Consider the following 21,387-nt stretch of genomic DNA (forward strand, 5'->3'; position numbering starts at 1 on the left):
AATATAGAAGAGTATGTTTATTCCATTTCTTAGGATAATATTTCATTTAGGGTACATCCTCTAGGTCTACTTTTATTTTTTTGTTTTGTTTTAAAGTATATCTCTACATAGATTTAATTTATTTTATTTTTATGCATTTGTTTTATGCATTTTTAAGAAATTGGGGAATACCTATGCAGTGTTGCCACCTGCCTAAAAATTAAATGGGGTGGACATCCATGATTGCTGATTTAGCCAAGAGATCATTTTTTTTTGCATGTAATCTCAGACATTTGATCAAAAACTATGCTTTGATATGCTATGTAGACATACAGATCAATGAAAAAAAAGTAGAGTTCGGGACACCCAGTTATATGATTAATTGATTTCAATAAAGATGCCAAGATGATTCAATGAAAAATAATTTTTTTCACCATAAACTGTTGGAACAGTTAGATGGTCTAAAATTTTTTAAAGGAAAAAAGAAGACAGTCAAATAAAAAGACAAACCTTTGACCTATCTTGCTCTACTCACCACACACAAACATGACCTGGTATTATTAGATTATAGACCAAAATGTAAATCTTACTATTAATGGCATCTAGAAGATAATATGTAGAGAAACTTTGGGCCAGGCAGAGTTGTTTTTGTTTTGTTTTGTTTTTTTCAATTTGACAGAAAATAAATATAAAATGTAAAATTAAAAAAGCAGTGTTGAACTTTATCAAAATTAAGAAAAAGATCTTTAAAAGACACTTAAAAAATTAAGGCACAAATGAGAGAAAATATTTTCAAAACACATTTGAAAAAGCCCCTTTCAATGACTATATGAAGAATTATATATCTAAATACATTTTTAATGTACAAATTATTTTTATAACATAAATAAACTATATAAGGAATATACAAAGAACTCCTAAAGTTAATGATGAGAAGAAAAACAACTCAACAACAAATAGACAAAAAGTATGAACAAATGCTTCCCCCCAAGAAAGAGATGGCAAATAAGCCCATGGAAAAAGTGTTCAACATCAGTAGTCATTAGGGAAATGCAAATTAAATTCACAATGAGATTTCATGCACATTTACTAGAAAGGCTGGGATTAAAAAATAAAATGAAACAAGCAATACAAAGTGTTGGCAAGGATGTGACACAATTGGAACTCTCATATGCTGCTGGAGGAATGCAAAATGTGTTCGACAATAAAAAAGAACCAACTACTGACATATCCTACAACATGAAAGAAGTCCAAAAACCTAGGGAATGAAGCCAGAACTCAAAAAAAAAAAAAAAAAAAAAAAAAACCAAAACAAACCCTACAGACTAAATGTTTCCATTTATTTGATATTTTGGAAAATGCAAAGGATAGGAACAGATACCAGATCATCACTTGCCAGGGACTGGGAGTGACGTGAAGGATGCTGACTACAAGGGGGATGGGGTAAGCTTGGGAGGTAGTGGAAAGACTTCCTGTCTTAATTATGTGGGTGATTATATATCTGATTGCATTCCTCAAACCTGATGGAACTGTACAGGAAAAAAAAAAAAGATGAGTTTTACTGATGTAAATACGTATCAGTAAGCCTGAATTAATAAAAATGTATGTTTTGACAGTTGCCCCAGAAGCGTGTTCTTCCTCACCTGTTATTGTATCTTCATATTATTAAATCATATTTTTACTTGTTTACCTGTTTATTGGTCAGTCTCCCTACTAGAATGCAAGCTTCTCAGGGACACTCCTTTTGTTCATTATGGTATAACTGGTGTGTAGAGTACTACATGACACCCAGGAGGTGCGCCTGTGTTGTGCTTGGTTCAATGAATTAGCACTTCACATTTAAATTTTCTCTGTTTAATTGTTTGTTTGGTTTTTTCTTTAATCAACAACTACAAAAATGGTGTGGTTTTTGTTTTGTTTTGTTTTTTTGTTCTTCTTTTGTTTGTTTGTTTGTTTGTTTGCTTCCAACTTTCAACTCCAGAATCAAAAGAAAAAGAAATAAATAAAATTAGTTACATTTCCAGGGTGGGTGGGGATCTCTTCTTTAGCCTAGCCCTTTCCGTCACACTTCATCTGTGGTCAAATACATTCTAAATGCATATCTTTCCAGTAAGACATACCTTCTAGGCCCTCATGCAAACTCTGACTTTTAGAGAAACCAGCAGTTTTAGAGACCTGAGAAATGTTTTCAAGATTCCATTTTCTCATTTGAATAATGTGTCTGTTATTACCTACTCTTTAGGCTTGTGTTAAGGATTCAATAAAACAGATATATAATGAGCCAAATTCAATTATTGGCCAAGAAGTATTATTCAATACATCTCTTTTTCAAAAAATATTCAGTATATATTCTCCACTTTCAAAACTGGTTCTTCTGGAAAAATAATAATACTAATGCCATTAAATATTAGAAGAGGAAATTCAATATGTTTTCTGTGCTTTGCTAAACATAAAGTCTGATGTTATCTCTTCCAGTATAATCAGATATTGAGAACAATTTCCCGTAATCAATTCATTGATATTTTTCCTATATTATTCTTATATTTTTATTCTTATATTATTAATGATTCCTTTTTATAAATATATTCTGCCTCCAGCTAACCACCTCCACCCCTTATTTATGTTCTAAGCTCCTAAAGGGCAAGAACCCTGCATTATATTTCTATGCATCTTGACCTTAATATTGTGCATATGGTAGGTTCTCCGTAAACGTGTTGACTTGTTAACTGAGCTGTGGGAAGGAGCTCAGTTATACATTCGGAAATTGATGATCACAAGAGGATGATATTAAAAAACAAACAAAAACATGCTCACTACTTTCAAAGTTTACTTCAAAATTTGTCTGGATTAATTCATTTTTAAGATCACTTAGTAAGCATATCCAGAAAGTTTCTTCTTTAGTCAATATAATGTGTAAGTCCCCTTGACACTGTGAACAATTATTCATGCAGTGCAGACAGGTCGGCCTGTTGTTGGAAAGGGCAGCTAGCTCATTTTTCTTGCTTGCTTAGTCTAATGCTACTTTGGGCTCAAAGAATGAGAAATGGTCTTTTACAAAGAATGGAGCACCGTGTATCCCCCGAAGCTCTACCATTGAAAAGTCCAAAGATGAAAGGAAAAAAAAATGGAAATAAATTTTATCATCTTTCCTTCCTTTTCACTGTCCTCAGCTCTTTTTTGTTTTTGTTGTTTATTTGTTTGTTTTTAAAGTTACCCTGAATCTGATTATAAAATACTAAATTTCCAGAAGGCACAACCTGAAAATTATGATTGAACTTTATTTTCAAGATAAAATATTTTTCAAAATTCTAGACCTACATGTCTGATCAGTAATTACTTACCTCTGCATTGCTTCTATGAGTCCTCTTATGCTAGGAATAACTTGCTTTAGCCATTATCCTTGTCTTCAAATGTGAGGTAAGGTTTAAAAAGATGAGCGTAAAGTGTATCTCAGCCAAGCACCTGGCAAGTAGCATTATTCAAAGAATACCTGTCCTTACTATTCAAACCTGTTCCCCTGCTTTGTCTCTTAGATGCCCTTCCTCAAATTCATAGACAATCAGTACTCAAGTCATGTAATTATGCGGTCTACTTTTATGTCTACCCATCTGAGAAGCTAAGTGTACAAAAAGGATAAAGATAGACCATATTTGACAACAGAACTCTGACTGACGTCTTTGCATTAACCGCTCCAGATAGCCAAACAACAACTTCTGTAGTTACCAGCCCAAGGAGCCATCTGAAACCTTGTAGCAATCAGCCAAGAAAGTTAAGGACTTGACAACTTCCCTAATGTTTGCCCCAGTTTCCAACTCAGGACTAAGGAGAGAAAGCCAAATATGCTCTTCAATCCAATCACATAGAATGCTCCTTCTTGCTAGCCTTCCTCCAACTCCCTATGCCAACAACTTCTAATTAGAGCATACCTGAAGCTTTCCATGTTTGTTTGTTTGTTTGTTTTCCACTATAAAGATTTCTCCTTTCTTGTATATCTTTGTGTGTCTGCCAAATGTTAGTGATAATGGCTGAATCTCTTGCTACAACAAACTGAATAGATTTTCTTTGTTTACATTTGGGTGGTCTTCATTTATTTCCACATACTCTTCATTTGAACTTTGTCATAATTTTTTATTTGTTTAATTTAATTTTATTTTTTAATTATTTAAATTCCAGTTAGTTACCATACATGTAATATTAGTTTCTGGTGTACAAAATAGCCCACATGTTTATACATTACACAATGCTCACCACAAATGTGGCTAGATCTGCCCCAAATGTCGTTATCACAATATCATTGACTATATTCCTTATGCTCTGCCTTTTATGACCGTGACTTATTCATTCCAATAATTGGAAGCCTGTACTTCCCACTCCCCTTCACCCATTTTGTCCATCCTCCCACCCTTCCCTTCTGGCAACCATCAGTTTGTTACCAGTATTTATGAGTCTTTCTGCTTTTTGTTTGTTTATTCATTTGTATTTTAGTTTCAGCATATGAGGTTCATATGATATTTGTCTTTCTAAGTCTGACTTACTTAACTTAGCATAATTCTCTCTAGGTCTCCATGTTGTCAAAAATGACATGGTCTCACCCTTTGTTTTGGCTGTGTAATATTCCATTATGTGTTTGTCTGTGTATCGAATCTCCTGTATCCATTCATCTATTGATGGACACTTGGGTTGCTATTGTAAATAACGCTACAGTAAACACAAGGGTGCATATATCTTTTTGAATTTGAACTTTGAATGTTATGGTAACCTCTTATCATTTTCTTTTTTTTTTTAATAATTTTTATTTTGTTTTATTAGTCACCATACAGTACATCCCCAGTTTTTGATGCAATGTTCCATGATTCATTATTTGTGTATAACACCCAGTGCACCACGCAATATGTGCCCTCCTTAATACCCATCACCAGCCTATCCCAATCCCCCTCCCCTCTGAAGCCCTCAGTTTGTTTCCCAGAGTCCACAGTCTCTCATGGTTCATTCCGCCTTCTCTTTACCCTCCCCTTCATTCTTCCCGTCCTTCTCCTACTGATCTTCCTATTTCTTATGTTCCATAAATGAGTGAAACCATATGATAATTGTCTTTCTCTGCTTGACTTATTTCACTCTTATTGTTTTCATCTCCTATTTTTCTTTGTTCTTCTTGAGTCTTACATCATCCTGTCCTTGAAGCAAATGACAGTTTGATATTTCAACACTTAATGCAATTGTGTCAGTATCTATTTAAATGTTTCCCAATATTCCTAAGTTCCTAAAAAGCAAATACAGAATGTTTCATCTGACCATAAGACTCCATGATTTAGTGTCAGCTTAGTTTCATTTTTTACCATTTCCATTTCCAACAACACTGAACTATTTAAAATTTCATGTTTATGCCAAGATAAGCCAGTGTCTCCATTCCTTTTCAATTGCTAAATGTTTTGCTTCAAATGATTTCTTTTGATTTTCCACTAAATATACTAACTCATTCTTGCATTCTCAGATCAATTATCACCTTTAATAATCTTAAGTATTTTCTCCAAGCACATTTAAACCCCATATATAGTCTAGTTATCATCATTATAGAAAATGCCACATAATGTTGTAGTGGCTGTTTAGATACTTGCTTCTTTTCTAGATTTCAAGATTGTTAAAAGAGATTTCCTTTACTCTTGACTTTTGTATTCCCAGGCTAGGACACTTGGTAGGCGCTCTAAAAATGTTAGTCTGAAAATGTTATTTAGTTAATTCAGGTATTCAGTATTCAGTGTTTGATAGAACCAACTACTCTTTCCTTTTGCTTATTTCCAAATGAGTTTAGATTTATCTTTATATGGAGAACTGTATTATAAGTTGCTCCTTATTAAGCACACAAATGGAAAGGGACAAAAAACACATCATCTAAGTTTGCTACACATTTTGACCACGACCAAATTTTCTAATATCCCGATAGGTATCATGAAAGACTAAGGAAGATGAGTCATAGTTCTATATCTTTTAACATATAACTTCCTACGGCTCCTAAAATAGTATAAGGAGTGTTACTGGTTTATTTGGTTTTTTGCAATGAACCTAACCACAATCCTTTGGTAAGATTTTTTGATCATATTGTAGATTTATTCCAAAACTGTTTTCACAGGGGAATGCCTTGCACTTCATTATGCTGAATTTAAAAGCAGTTAGCATGTTATGACAAAGTACTCCAAAACTGTTTGAGCACAAGTGTCATTAAAATTTGCAGACGGAATGCTGAGTCTTTAGAGATATGGATGAACCATCTCTTCAGATTTCAAGAAGGTTCTGTTCCCCTAATAAAAAGGCAAAATGGGCAAATAATTTTTTTAAAAAGCTATGTGCCTATGTTTGCTCTTTCAAAACACATATTGGCTTTTCACTCAAACAAAATAATGTAGAAAAGAACTTAAGGCAGACTTGTTGATTTATAAATACCTATAAAATATCTAGGACAATCTATCTGGCAGGTAGAGGGATATTATAGTTTGAGGCTTGAAATAAAGGTTTTCAGTTAAAACATAGAAATTGATTTGTCCAGGCGGAGAGGTAAATTTGAAACATTTGATGTGGTCACCTGAAGACAGTGTAGAGGTGGTGTGGGGGCTATAAGCAGTTGGTCAGTTGCTTTAGGCAGGGTGGTCAGTGAAGGCTTTTTGAAGAAATGGTGTTTGAATAGAGATCTGCATGACAAGGAGCCTCCTTCATGTACATTTAAGGGAAACATATCAAGCAAAAGGACTAGTTAATGCAAAAGTCTATTAAAGGATGAACCCAGCAATTTCAAGGACTGATATGACTGGAGGAGATGAATAGGATTTCCACCTGAGGTCAGAGAGGCAACAGACTCAGATTGCAAAGGACTTCACAAGCCATGCTATATATTTATATTTAATTTAATTTCAGTAGATCACTTTAGGGGGATTTTAAGCAGAGAAGTAGAAATATTTGATTGACCTTCATTTTATTATTATTACTATTTTAATGATCAAACTGGCTGCAGCTAGGTTGCAAATGAACAGTAGGGGAAGATAAGTGCCTCCCAGAGACTCATTATTCAGAAGATGTGTTGTCCGGAGCAGGGCTGATAGCAGTGGAAAATGTAGTAAACAGTGATATTTGCAATATGTGTAACATACTTAACTAAATGTTGGAGAAACAAAAATGAAACAGATAGCCATATCTGTACCTATACACATATAGGCTATTGGAAATTAATAGTGTGATGACTGCTGTAATTAAAGGAATGTAATTTTAAAGTTGTGTTTGAGAGCTAGACTGTTAAAGATTCGAATCCACATCCTACCATTTATTAAAAATGAGATCTCATATTAAATAACTTTTGTTTCTCTGAGACATTTTTTAGTTTAAAAAATATACAAGATTAAGTATTTTTAAGGTGTCAACTTGGTGTAGAGATAAGAAAATACCAGTCAAAATCACAAGAAGCTGTATTTTAGATACTAAAAAACTTACTCTAAAGTTTATATGAAGACCCCAAAGACCTTGAATAGACAACACAGTAAGAAGAAGGAGTAGGAAAGGATGGAGGGAGAGGAAGATGAGGAAGAATAGGAGGAGGAAGTGGAGTACGAGGATGACAAAAGAAGGAAAAAAGGGAAGATGAGAGTGGGCTCATATTACCCAATTTCAAGGCTTACTCTAGAGCCACAGTAATGAAGACACAATGGTATTGGTGAAGATAGACGCATAGCTCAATGGAATTGAATCGACAACCCAGAAATAGACACACAAATATAATCGAGTTTGACAAAGGATCAAAGACAATTCAATGGAGAATTGAAAATTGTTTTAACAAATGGTGCTGGAATAATTGGCAGTCCATATGAAAAATATATGCATAGGTAGATAAGCCAACATAAACGTAGACTTGGCACTTATCACAAAAAAGTAATTGAAAATGGATGATAAATCTAAAAATAGAACTTTAAATATAAAATGTCCAGAAGATAACATGGAAAATATGTGACTTTGGAATTGATGATGAGCTTTTATATAGAACACCAAAATCATGAACTGTGAAAGGAAAAAATGAGTCCGAATTTATTAAAATGTAAAACTCCTCTTCTGCAAAAGACACTGTAAAGAGAATGAAGAAACAAGCTACATACTAGGAGAAAATATGTGAAAAACACATATTTGAAAAATGACTTCTGTCCAAGTTATGCATGGAACTATTAATACTGCACAAAAAGAAAACAATTTGAAACTGACTGGGCAAAAATTATGAATCAACATCTTAACAAAGAAGATATACCAATATAAAATAAGCATATAAAAAGAGGATTGGCATCATCTGTTATTAAGGAATTTCAAATTAACCAACAGTGAGGTGACGCTACACACTTATTAGAAGGGCTAAGATCCAAAACATCACAAGATCCAATTGCAGATAAAAATACAGACCAACAAGGACTTTTCATTGATTGCTAGTGAGAATGCAAAATGCTACTCCTACTTTGGAAAACAGTTTATCAGTTTCTCGTAAACAATAACCATAGTCTTGCCATACACACTAGCAATCACACACTCCCAAATATTTACCCAGTGGATCTGAAAACCTCTGTCCACCCAAAAATCTACACGTAAATGTTTATAGCAGCTTTATTCATAATTGAAAAAAAAAGTAAGATGAGATGTCCTTCAATAGGTGCATAGGTAAACAAACTGTGAAACACCCATGCAGTAGAGTATTATTTAGCAATAAAAAGAAAGAAACTATCAAGCCGTGAAAAGACATGGATGAATCTTAAATGCATAGTACTAAGTGACAGAAGTCAGTCTAAAAGCTGCGTGCTGTGTGAGTCAACTATATGACATTCTGAGAAAGGCAGCACTACGATGACAGTGTAGTAGTCTCCTGTGGCTACTATAACAAATTACCACAAACTTTGTTGCTTAAAATGACAGAAATTTGTTCTCTCAATTTTGGAGGCCAGAAGTCTGAAATCAAGAGTTTAGCAGGGCTGCAGTTCTTCCACCGGCAGTATGGAACAATCCATTCTTTGCGTCTTCCAACATTTGGACACATCTGGCTTCCAGTATCAGTTCCAGATATCCCTTGATTGGTAAACACGTCACCCCACTCTTTGCCTCAGTGATCACATTGCTTCTTCTTCTCTGTGTGTCTTCCTGCTGTTTGTTTTGTATAAGGACACTTGTCATTGGATTTGGTGCCCACTTGTGTCATTCAGGATAATCTCCTAATCTTTAAATCCTTAAATTAATTGCATCTGCTAAACCCCATTTTGCAAATATGGCAGCGTTCAACCCACTACGGATGGTAATGTTGCCAGTGGCTCAGGGAGGTGTGGAGGAGTGGGTGACTAAAGCATGGGCAAATTTTTAGAGCTGTAAAACTATTTTATGATACTGCAGTGGTAGATACAAAACACTATGTATATGTCAAAAATCCATAAAACTTAATACCACAAAGAGTGAAACTTAATATATGCAAATTAAAAAGAATCATTTTGGAGATCAGAGAATTCTTGGATGGAATGTAAAATGTGACAAATGAATTGAACTTTATTACAAATTCAGGAAACAATTCATCAAAGGGGGTAGACAAAATAATGCTGACCTAAGTACCTTTGGAAACGAGTGTAGTCTGTAAAACTAAAGGCATGTGGAACTGTACATAGCAGTGCACTCTAGTTGATAAAGTTGTTTCATCTGGAGATATGGGTTAACAATGTGTATACTGGAGTTAAACAATTATGTAAATGGGTTGTGAACTGCGAGAGACAAGCTTCTCACTGTTGGTGTGGGACATTATAGATGAGCAAGGGGAAGAGGTTCAACTGAATCATGTGACAATAGATTAGAGTTGGAGATACCAGTTTGAATTCATCTTCACTTAATATAGGTACAGATGGTTACATACAGAAATATTTATAATTATGACTATACATGCTTGTTAGTACATACACATATATTTTCTTGTTGTGTTAGCTGAGAGGACATGGAAACCTTGGCATTCTGGTAGGAATGAGCAAACCTAGTACTTAGATTATTATTTCTAAATCTATTCTTTAATAGTATGAATTGGGGTTCATTGGAGAAATGGCTGATTCTAGGACTGGGGTAGGAAATATACAAGGTGAGCCTGGAGCAAATGTTTTCGTTTTGGTTAGTTTGCCATTTTGGTTTTTTTTTGTTTGTTTGTTTGTTTGTTTTGTTTTGTTTTGTTTTTGCCTGCTTGTTTAGCACCAAAAAATAAGGAAGTGCTAAACAAACAAGCAAAAAGAAAACAAAGTGGCAAAACTAACCAAAAATAAAACAAAACAAAACAATGATGGGAATATGTTTAAGTGATAGAGGAATCAACTGAAAGAGTTCCTAAAGTCCAAATCTGAGACAATGTGAACAAATACATAAAATTCTATTGTAGTGTAATCCAAAGTGTAAAATAAATATCTTACATTAAAATAAATGTATGATTGAATAAATTAGTATATGGAGGAGAATAGGCAAATCTCCCATGTAGAATTCCAAATTTATGTAGCTACTCCATTATCAAAGAGGTGGGCATAATTCTCCATTCTTGGTGAGGGGAGTGCATAGTGACTTCCTTCCAAAGTATAGTATGCCCTTTCCAAAAAGTAAAGTATAGGAAAAAATAATAAACACACAGTAGAGAAATCTGACAAACATCTCAGCAGTCAGGTGATCATGGTTCATATCAGCAGTGACAAGTCATGTTGATAGTATGTATCCTGGATATGATGGGATGAAAATGACACCTTACCTCTGTGGTGTTCCTCTCCAAAACACATCATCCTACTCTAATCATGAGAAAAACTTAAGATGAATGTCAGTTGGGGGACATTCTGCAAAATACCTGACCAGTCCTCTTCCCAACTGTCAAGGTCATCAAACACAAGGAAAGTCTGAGAGATCGTCACAGCTAAGAGGAGGCTAAAGAGACATGAGCCTACGTGAAATGTGATATCCTGGATGTGATCCTGGAACTGAAGAAGTTCATTAGGTAAGTACTGGGGAATAGGAATAGAGCATGGACTTTTCTTAATGATAATATATCAGTATTAATTTATTAATTGGAACAAATATACATACTAGCATAAGATGTTGGTAATAGTGGAAACCGGATGTGGGGTATAATGAGAATTTTCTGTTCTGTCTTCATAATATTTCTTTAAATCTAAATGTAAAAAAACAGAAACAAAAACACTAACTGTGAAAGATTGTTATCTCACTGCATGGATGTATACATCACTTTTTGCATTGAATAACTGAAACACTCAAGAATATGGCAATATTTAACATTTCACAAATGTATTAGTCTATCACTATTGCCAATACTGTCCCTTTTTACTGTTACTATTATCTTTTGAAATCTAACTTGTTTTTCAAGGTCTAATAAAAGCTTACTTTAAAGGCTTTTATAGCTCCCACAAAAATGTCTTTTCTCCCTCTGCATTATTAGGACACTCTGCTTATAAGTCCACATTGTACTTGGGATGTGCACTTTTCTGTCTCTGAGATAGTGTGAGTTTCTGAGATGCTGTGTTTCTTAGAATCAGCATAACACAGTAGTTACAAAATGGATACTCAATCAAAAGAATCTGGTTTTGAATCATTAGCTACTCCATTTCATTTTCCAGTAGCATGATCTTGGGCATTATTAAACCCCTCCATGTCTCAGGTTTCTTGTCTATAAAATGGGCCTAATAATAGTACCTACTGATAAGAATTTTGTAAGGAATAAATGAGTATCATCTATCTATCTATCTATATCTATATCTATATCTATATCTATATCTATATCTATATGGAGAAGAGTCCTGGTATATGGAATAAACAATGTAGGAACTTTCTATTATTTTTATTTTTTATTTTTATTTATCATATATTTGTTATTGTTATTTAAATCTATGTTGCTGTTGCCCAGCCATAGCAAGGGCTCACTAGGCAGCTGTTACTTTTCTACTTAAGTTTAATAAATGTGGTGGTGGACAGCAATGAATGTAGCCAATTCATTGCTCTCCATAAAGCTGCAATGGGACTTTACAAAATAAGTTTAACAAGTTGGAAACTCCAAATCTCATCTGTAGAGTAGGTTTCTTCCTACTGCGCTAAAGCTGAAAGACTCCAATAAATAATTTCTCCCTGAGCATAGATGATGGGAGAATGATAGAGGGCATTTTATAAACTCGGAAGATTTCTATTATTTCAAGAAACAGTATTTTTGTAAACTTGACAAAATGTATTTTTGATGAAGAAAAAGCAGTTTCCTTTAGTAAGGCAAACTGTTAATAATCTCAGAGACCCTATAGACTGGAAATATGAGACATAGGTATGGTATTTTATACGTCAGATGCATGATAAGTTGCTTACATCAGAGCACCTAAAACGCACTTAAATTTTTGTTCCCTAGACCAAAGAAATTCATGAATGCAAGTAGTATCTGTGAAACACCCAGAATATGAAGTGTAACAGGCAGATGATCATAATTATCATAATCATATAAATTATGTTTGCATATCCTAAATATTCTGGAAATAGTGTCTCAGATGAATCTATTTTTTTCAAGCTTAAAAATAATTAACTTGCCCTGTCTTTTAATTATCTTCCTTAGAAAGACCAGCAGGTATAAAGCAGTTAATATAAACAACATATTATAGATAGGACTTGAATCCCAGCAAAATAAGTGGCAGTGGTACAGCAAATCAGGCCATTGTACCAAGTATAGATTTTATACAACATACACACGTTTTAAATGTGACCCAGATAGGGAGGCAGAGGCAGAGATGGACACAGAACAACTAGTTGGTAGTGGATATAAGGGGAAAAAATAACTTTTAAGATGAAGATTCAAGTTTCATGTTTATAGTTACTGTAACCTCCCCTCTTTCATAATTATCAAATTGGACTGCTCCTAATAGGCACGCGCATACTCTCACATGCACAAACACAGACATATATACCCATAAAGAAATTTTCATAACCTCTCCCCTCCCTAGAGCAAAGGAATACTTTCACACACTATTATTTTGCCATGTCATTTTCAAGTGTCCCATTGCTTATCTAAATGTGCATTTAAACATACAATAAGTAAATACAACTACCTCTACAGGAAAGTTGGTAGAATTACTAGACCTATTTGTTGGATGTGAAAATCCTTTGAAAAGGATGCATTATTATAATCAGTTAATTTTCCTTAAAGACTAGGAACAACGAGTCATTTTAAACTTGGGTGTATTTCTTATATTTTGGTGATCATGACCATCTGAAAAATTGATGAAGACATGAGTCCTCTCTCTGGGTATATGAGTACATACACATACCCTCTCACACACACACTGTATATGTAAGCCTTCAGCATGTTTATGGATCACCTGAAGCTGTTTAGGGGCCCAAAGACTCAAAATAAGAACTCTTTTCTATAATGTTTCAACTGCCTAAAACTTCTAGGTCAGTGGAATATGGATGATATGCAAAGTGATTCATCCTGGATTCTAATATTCCCCACCTTGACCTTAAGCTTCAAACACTGTATTCAAAGGGCAATATTCAAATGCAAAGTTTTATTGCAGGATCATAGCTTGATCAATAATTTTTCAGCCTGCAAATTCACTAACATTTTGTGAGGAGTGTTCTGTTTCTCTTGATTGCTATGAATTCTTGGGCACTAAAAAAGTCACACAGGGCAGTTAACTTCAACATCTTCAGAAACACAAGGAGTGGGTTCCTTACAAGCTATCTGTCTTTTTGAAAATACAGTGTATTTAACTAAGAGTTATTTCTTGTGACCGACTCAACTGCTGTCCTTTTGTTTCATCAGCATTTTTTTCTCTCTGAAGTTACATGTGGTAGTCTGGAGACTGTCATGTTGACTTTTGTCATGTGTAACGTGGAACTCAGTAGAAACCACTTAAAGATTTACAAAGCATTTTTAGAGCACTTTATCCTCTGATTAGATTTGCATGCATTCACATTCTGATTGTCCCAAATGTAATTAGGTTTTTCTGTTTACCAATTATCTAGGAAGATTTGCCAAATGCATCTTGACAGTGTTCCGACAGGAACTTGCAGCAGTTACAAATTATTCGCAATAAGTTCATTTACACCATAGTGTAATTCTATGCTACATGAAGAATTAACACTATTTATTCATGAGATAGTAGAAACACTCTAAGGGATTTCTGTCAAAGAGAATTGGGTCATTATTTGTTGGAATGAACAAATCTTTAGGAAATACAACACATAAATCTCAACCAAGAAAAAAATTCTTCCTTTCTTATTTCATCTCTGTAACTTTCAACGTAAGATATTTTTTTATCAATGCAAAGCCAAGAATGAGAAAATCAGTTCTTAAAAATTCACAGTAGTACTGGAAAAAATTATGCTACTGTTTCAGAAAGTCTGTATACAGAGCTTTAAAAGGTGGTGTAAGGATATGTGATATTTAAATGAAATCATGAAACCATATGGTAAACTCATCATCATCTTCACTTCCTATTTGATATAGCACATGCTGACGAACAATTAGTTTAAAATTAAGCAAAAGCTCCTTGCTGTTTGATGGTTACCATTTTTCTTAGTAGAAAATACTTTTTAGGTTTAAAATGTAGTATACTTATAATAATTGAATAGTAGACACTTATTTTATGTCACAAACTATATGATTAAACAGAATGAGTGACAGCAAAATTTGGTACCCATATAAGGAGATATGATGAAAGAGTGAAATGTGAATTGCCAGTAAACTTATTAAAATATTCTAATGCATCAGGAACGAACAAAATGTAAATTACTTCAACAAAGAAATGCCCTTTTCACCTATGAATTTGGAAAAGGTCAAAATAATGATTAAATGATTGATAATTATTACCTACCTATCTATAGATCTATTTAACTCTTGATCTGTCTTAATACAGGATTTGAGAAAGCCTAAAGGAAGTAAAACTTACAGAACAGTAACACACATATGTACTTTCACACACACACACACACACACACACACACACACACACACACCAGGAAATATATAAGATATCAACCAAATAGAGAAGCTAGTTTTTAAGTAAAACTATTCTGTAGTTTTCTGGATAAATATAAATATACTTTGTTATTAGTGCCCCTCTCTTACTCTAAAAAGCACTTTTGTATGCATGACTCATATGATTATCCAAGAAAGAGTCTTCAATGATTTTAATGTGAAAATGACTCACTGAGAGGCTAAGATGAGCAGAGGGATCAAGCATCTCCAGGGACTAGGTGTGAATGTGTTGTATCAAGGGATAGGTCATTAGGTAAAGCTTCCATGGTTTATTTGGAACCCCTAAGAACAATAACCCAAGAGGATAGTCAAACTTGAAAAAAGTATAGCCCTTGGGGAAATAGTCTTTGAGACACTAGTCTGCTGTCTTCCCAGTGTTGGCTTCAAGAAATTTCTTTTTTGTTTCACCACACACACACACACACACACACACACACACACACACACACATACAAAGTACAGCCCTCACAAGCAGTGAAGTATATATTCAAAACATCAAAACCTTTAATTAAGATAATCGGTATTGCTAGTGCCTCTAGCCACCTGCAAGAAGCTAACAAAATCTTCAAAGAAGAATCCCAAGCCTAGCATAATTTTTAATTTTTTTCACACATAATGTATGACATACAATTTAAAAGGCATATGATGGACATTATTTGTAATGAAAATCTAAAAGTAACAACTTCCACAATGAAGCCATAAAAATATCAGAGATTTCAAAATAAATCATAATAACAACTTCAAATTAAAAAAAAAGAAAAATTATGCCATCAGAGAATGGGAAGCTATATAGCAAATGGAAATTCTAAAATTGAAAACTATATTAATTAATATTAAGAAATTAATGGAGGGGTTTGGCAGTAAATTAGATACAATTAAATAGAAAATTAGAAGAGCAGGGGTGCCTGACTGGCTCAGTCAGTTGAGCACCCAGCTCTTGCTTTTGGCTCAGGTCATGATATCTAAAATAAATAAACAAATCTGAGAAAGAAAGAAAGAAAGAAAGAAAGAAAGAAAGAAAGAAAGAAAGAAAAAATTAGGGGCACCTGGGTACTTAGTCAGTTGAGCATCTACCTTCAGTTCAGGTTATGGTTCTGGAGTCCCAGGGTCAAGCCCCATGGTGGGCTTCTCGCTCAGCAGGGAGTTTGCTTCTCCCTCTGCCCCTCACTCTGCTTGTGCTCTCTCTCTGTCATTCTCTCTTTATTGAATAAATAAAATATTTTTTTTAATAAAAGAAAATTAGAAGAGCAGAAGACTATGACAAGAAAACAGACAGAAATATGCTATTAAATAAGACAATATAAAGGAAAAAGGATTCACAATGTATGAGATAAGCAGCCATTTTAGGAAAATATTAACAAAAGAAGAAAACTAAGAAAATACAAGGAAAATAATAATATGGATAACACCAGAAATTAATAAAATAGAAAACAAAAACAGTAAACAGCATAAATTAGGCCAATTTTCTTTTCAAAATGCTAACAAAATTCATAGACGCCAAGCAAATTTTATGAACTTAAAGGAAAGAATGAGAGTGAGAGCAAAAGCAAGCAAGAGGGACGAAAAGTGGAAGTGAGAGAGGGAGACAGAGAGGGGCAGAGACAGAAAGATACAGATGGAGTAAGACAGAGCAAGAGAGGAAGGCACAAATGACCAGTGTTGGGATTAAATAAAAGAGAGACCAAAAACAGATAGTGAAATAATTTTATGTCAATGAAGTTAAAAATTAAAATGAATTAAATATCTGGAAATATTTAGACAAATATAGTTTATCAGTTATATGTGAAATAATGTATGCTACCAAACTGGAAACAGTATCTGGAAATGCAGCTTACAAAAACTGACACTAGAAGAATTTGAAAATCTTAATAATCTCATTACTAGTAAAGGAAGTGAAACTGTAATTAAAGTCCTTCTACCAATAAAACTCCAAGTCCATAGGGTTTCATCATAGAATTCTAATAATTGAAAACCATCCCCTGGAAAACTCCAGGACAATTTTAATCAGGAACACAAGGGCTGTCATGAACCTAAATAGAAAATAAATGCAAAATAAATGCAAAATAAATGCAAAGGAAGCATATCAAGGAACTATGTTTTTCAGGAACCAAGTAACCACTGTCCACAGGAGTGGTAAGTCGTCTACTCAGTATATTGTCATTTGGACTTCTGCCATTGCACATTCCCTGCTGTAGTGTAGGACCTCATAGCCCCCCAGATGCTTGCTACTGTGTCAAGGGGCCCCTCAATCTATAACATCTTTGTTAGATTTTAAATTCTTGAGGGAAAGTATCTGGCTGACCACACTTTCAATATTTGCAGAAGCTGTTGTTTCAGATGTATAAAAAGAAATAAACATGGGACTCTGATCTTAACTTTTACTTATCTTGGAATGCCACATAAATAAAAAGTTTATATGGATGCTGGCACAAAAAGGAACAAATATCCCTCTAGCTGTCCAACATCTGTAGGAATCCATTTTATACTTTGGACCTGGTACCAACACACACACACACACAATGTTTCCACTTTATATAATGCAACTATCCCTTTTATAACTAAAAATGCACTCACTCTTCTCAAGGAATAAACAAAATTGTTACAAGTTACTGCATGCAGTCTAGATTTAGAATTTCTAGATCACATATATTTGTCTTTAAGTTCTATCATTCTTATATTCTGAAAATTATAGAACAATCGTGTAGTCAATTATAAAATTAACCACCAAAATATATAAAATATTGAAGGAGACAGAGTGACAAGGATAATTCATTAATATATATAAATATACACATTACACACTCTATCAACTTTATTATTAAGAACATGTTTCAAATTGAGCATCTGTGAACATAGAGACTTTGAGCACATTGAATCGTTAGGATCGTAAATGCAAAGTAGAAGAGATAACAGCCTGGGCAGCTGAAGAGCCTTCACTGGCATGGGGCTCTCTACAAAGCTGGCCACTTAGGGGGTAATTTAGTAACTGCATTGGGAACAGTCCCCTAAAATGGGATGTGTATTTCCTCCACAATCAGTGAGGAAGCCTCTTAGTGATTGAGAGCACAAGTTTACAGCACCTTTATTCACTCCCTTAGAAGAAGGAAACTGGCATGTTCCAGATCTTTAGCCATTCAGAAAATTCTCTCACAATTTCCTATAATCCCATTCTTAAAATATACTATCATTATGGGCACCTGGGTTAAGCATCTGATTTGGGCTCAGGTCATGATCTCAGCATTGTGAGATGGAGCCTTATGTAGGGCTCTGCACTCAAAGAGGAGTCTGCTTGAGATTCTCTCTTCCTCTGCCCTTCCTCTCTCTCCCCCTCCCTCTCTCTCTAATAAATAAAAAAAAATTAAAAATATATATAGTATCATTAGTAGTGATTTATTTTGTTGACCAGCTAAACATTCAAATTCCTTGATGTCTGAATTGTATTAAAGAATTTGGTTTGTCACATGGCATTGCACAGTTTGTGGACTGCACAAAGGCACTGAGCTAAGGGAAGGAGGGCAGACTGAAATCCCGTCTGATCTCACCTCACTCAGCCCTGTGCTCTGGAATTGGCCTGCACCTGCCCATAGGAAGGCTCACAAAAATATGTCTTTTATCAAATTTCTCCGTCTCCCCTCAGAGAGCAGATTTTTCTAACTGTACTTCCCAATGTGAAATTTTTCCTAATTTGTCCACACAAAGAGGCTTTTTTTTTTCTTTAATTGAGAGAAAAAAATAGTGCTTTAAACAGTGGTAGTAGCCCTAGATAGAGGGTGAGTAATCCTGAAGCAAGTGATACAGTTTTACTGCTGGGCTTGCTGGGTGAAAGCAATCTTCTTGTGCTTTTTTATCTTATTGCAATGGAGGAAAAGTATTTGTCAGGTCAATAGCTGCTTGCCAGCTAAATTGATTTGTTCCTATAATAAGACCATATCTGGAAGGACAGCTGCATTGGAATGATGATATGATTAAACTTAAGATATTCCACTGTGTTTCTCCAGGAGACATTTATCTTTTGCATCAGCCAAGATGAAAACTTAAATGGGAATGTGATAAGCACCACCATTCCTGATCGTTTAAAGTTTTGATGTTGACTCTAATATCTGAAGTTCCCCCAGGATTTGGTTTTGCTTTTGATTTTAATTGTATTTTTCACCCATAATAGTCCTTACTTGGTGTGTCAGTGAGCTATTGTGGTAATTCTGCCAGGTCCTAAGGATACATGTTCAGATTACACATTCTGTTTTACCAATCCTGTCATGAGGAAGATTAGGTCAGATCTCCTTTCATCATCTTGAACTTGGTTTCCCAATTATTAGTATTAGCCAAAGGATGGTGTCCAACAGTATTTCCTTCCTGTAGGCAAGGTTACCCAGTTGAGTTGCTGTAGGTCTCTTTAAGGAAGGTAAAGAGGAAATCAGGAGTACATAATCCTCCTGCTATTGCAATATTCCTTCTCAAGGATTTTTTTCTCAAGGGAATTTTAGCTAAAGGCAAATGAAGATATCTAGATATAAGAAGACTTTAGAGAATATATGTTTTTGACATTAAATATCCCATGCAAAAAAAAAAAAGAAAAGAAAAAGAATTTTCCAGGCAGACAGGATATGTTACAATTTGGAAGTCTGTGTCTTAAAAAAGGATGATAAACATAGAAAATGTTACACAATTGGGTAAATATTAACACTCATTTTTTTCTTTACATTATATATATATTATAATTATTTTTATATATTATATATTATAATTATTTTTATATATTTATTATATATTTTTAAACAAAAAAGAGGGCATTTTCTTCTATAATTTATAAAGTACATGCATATAATATCTATAATGACAGGATAAAGCAAACCTATGGCCATGGGCCAAATCCAACCTACAGTTTGTAAATGTATAGCCTTCAAGCTCTAAATTGCCTTTTTGTTTTTTGGTTGGTTTTTGTTTTTTTGGTTTTTTTTACATTTTAAAAGTTTGTAAAAACAAAATAAAACAAAAGCAGAATATGCAATGGAAACCATTGGCAGCCTGCAGTCTAGAATATTTGCAGTCTAAGTAATTACATTAAAATATTTCTGACTTTTTTATGACTGATATTCCATTGTGTGTGTGTGTATATATACGTATACACACCACATCTTCTTTATCCATTCTTCAGTTGATAGACACTTGGGCCGGTTCCATAATTTAGCTATTATAGATAATGCTTCTGTAAACATTGGTGTGCATATATCCCTTTGAATGCATTGTATTCTTTGGGTAAATACCTAGTAGTGTAATAGCTGGATCATACAGTAGCTCTATTTTTAACTTTTTGAGGAACCTCCACATTGTTTTCTAGAGTGGCTGCCCCAGTCTGCATTCCCACCAACAGTGCAAGCGGGTTCCCTTTCTCCACATCCTTGCCAATACCTGTTGTTTTTTGTTTTGTTGGTTTTAGCCATTCTGACATGTATGACATGATATCTCATTTGCAATGACATGGATGGAGGTAGAGAGTATTATGCGAAGCAAAATATCAGTCAGGGAAAGACAAATACTGTATGATTTCACTCATGTGGAATTTAAGAAGCAAAACAAATGAGCAAAGGGGGAAAAAGAGAGAGAGAGGTAAACCAAGAAACAGACTCTTAAATATAGAAAACAAACTGATGGTTAGCAGAGGGGAGGTGGGTCGGGGGTGGGTTAGATAGGTGATGGGGATTAAGGAGTGCACTTATCGGGAACACTGGATGTTGTATTGAAGTGTTGAATCACTATATTGTACACCCAAAACTAATATTATACTGTATTTTAAGTAACTGGAATTTAAATAAAGACCTAAATGGGGCACCTGGGTGGCTCAGTCAGTTACGTATCAGACTCTTGATTTTGGCTCAGGTCATGATCTCAGGGTTGTGGGATCGAGCCCTGTGTTGGACTCCATGCTGGGCATGGAATCTGCTTAAAATTTTCTCTCTCTCCCTCTCTGCCCCTCCCCTCTCTCTCTAAAATAAATAAATAAACAAACAAACAAACTACTTTAAAAAATGAAATGGGAGTGGGAGACATAGGTTTCCAGTTATAGAATTAATAAGTCACAGAAATAAAAGGTGCAGCATAGGAAATATAGTTAATGGTATTGTAATAGCATTGTATGGTGACAAATGGTAGCTACACGTGGTGAGCATAGCATAACATACAAAGATGTTGAATCACTATGCTTTACCCCTGAAACTAATATAACATTGTGTGTCAGCTCTACTAAAATAAAAAATAAAGTAAATAAAATAAAAATCCATTTGAAAAATGCGAAAAGAATTCTGACTTTGGCATACAGCTTGTGTGTGGCAGTGGTAATTTATTAGACTTACATATTGTGTAGA

General features: G+C 34.3%; 1 long non-coding RNA gene across 1 annotated transcript in view; it reads left to right on the plus strand.

The window, feature by feature from the left end:
• Positions 1–10,984, plus strand: part of LOC148107969 (uncharacterized) — a 402,897-nt gene extending 391,913 nt beyond the window's left edge. The window contains exon 3 of the long non-coding RNA XR_015721398.1: positions 10,872–10,984. This is a non-coding gene — a long non-coding RNA (uncharacterized LOC148107969). The remainder of the gene's footprint in view (positions 1–10,871) is intronic.
• The last annotated feature ends 10,403 nt before the right edge of the window (positions 10,985–21,387 follow it).

The sequence above is a fragment of the Ursus americanus genome, chromosome 23, assembly GCF_024610735.1.
Source record: "Ursus americanus isolate L20-20 chromosome 23, mUrsAme1.1.p, whole genome shotgun sequence".
NCBI lineage: Eukaryota > Metazoa > Chordata > Mammalia > Carnivora > Ursidae > Ursus > Ursus americanus.